We start from the raw sequence: 1,631 nt of genomic DNA on the forward strand, positions 1-1,631 counted from the left end.
TCAACCTACAGAAGACATAAAATAACAAAGGAAAAATAATAAATATAACATTGGGTTGCCTCCCAACAAGCGCTTCTTTAATGTCAGTAGCTTTACAGTGGGCTCTCATGGAGCCTCACAGATGTTCAGAGCAATGTTGGAATCTCCCAACACCAAACTTAGAGTTTGAATGTGGGGGGTTCAACACCAAACTTAGAAGTTGGTGGTGGCCTCCCAACACCAAACTTAGAGTTTGACTGTGGGGGCTCTGTTTGACTCTGTTTTGAGAGAAGTTCTTCATGTTTCCTCTCCATTGTTACAGAAGGAGAACCTTGAGTCTTATAGTTTGCACTGTCTGCAAGCCACGGAGTTTCCTGAATAGCAAATAATTGCTCATCTGGAAAGGTTTCAGAGATCTCAGTAGGAAGGAGGGATGCTCCTGCTACTGGTTCTATCCTTGACAGGTGATCAGCTACTTGATTCTCTGTCCCTTTTCTGTCTCTTATTGCTATATCAAACTCTTGCAGAAGCAACACCCATCTTATAAGACTGGGTTTTGAATCCTGCTTTGTGAGTAAGTATTTAAGAGCAGCATGGTCAGTGTACACAATCACTTTGGATCCCACTAAATAGGATCTAAACTTGTCAATGGCATAGACCACTGCAAGTAACTCTTTTTCTGTGGTTGTGTAGTCCACTGTAAGTAACTCTTTTTCTGTGGTTGTGTAGTTCTTCTGTGCATCATTTAGAATACGGCTGCCATAATAAATGACGTGCAGAAGCTTACCATGCCTTTGTCCCAATACTGCACCAATGGCATGGTCGCTGGCATCACACATTAGTTCAAATGGTAATGTCCAGTCTGGTGCAGAGATGACTGGTGCTGTGATCAGCTTAACTTTCAGGGTCTCAAACGCCTGCAGACACTCCTTATCAAAGATAAATGGCGTGTCAGCAGCTAGCAGATTACTCAGAGGTTTGGCAATTTTTGAAAAATCCTTTATAAACCTTCTGTAGAATCCTGCATGCCCCAGAAAGCTTCTGATTGCCTTAACATTGGCAGGTGGTGGTAATTTTTCAATTACCTCTACCTTTGCCTTATCCACCTCTATTCCCCTGCTTGAAATTTTATGCCCAAGGACAATCCCTTCAGTCACCATAAAGTGACATTTTTCCCAGTTTAAAACTAGGTTGGTCTCTTGGCATCTTTTCAGAACAAGTGCTAGATGGTTAAGGCAGGAGCTGAATGAGTCTCCAAATACTGAAAAGTCATCCATGAAGACTTCCAAAAATTTCTCTACCATATCTGAGAAGATAGAGAGCATGCACCTCTGAAAGGTTGCAGGTGCATTGCACAGACCAAAAGGCATCCTCCTATAGGCAAACACGCCAGAAGGGCAAGTAAATGCTATTTTCTCTTGGTCCTGAGGATCTACTGCAATTTGGTTGTAACCTGAATAGCCATCCAAAAAGCAGTAATAATCATGACCAGCTAGTCTTTCTAGCATTTGGTCTATGAATGGTAAAGGAAAATGATCATTTCTGGTGACTGTATTGAGCCTTCTGTAGTCAATACACATGCACCACCCTGTAACTGTTCTTGTAGGAACCAGTTCATTCTTTTCATTATGAACCACTGTCATGCCTCCCTT

The sequence above is a fragment of the Arachis duranensis genome, chromosome 10 (assembly GCF_000817695.3).
Source record: "Arachis duranensis cultivar V14167 chromosome 10, aradu.V14167.gnm2.J7QH, whole genome shotgun sequence".
In the NCBI taxonomy this organism is placed as follows: Eukaryota; Viridiplantae; Streptophyta; class Magnoliopsida; order Fabales; family Fabaceae; genus Arachis; species Arachis duranensis.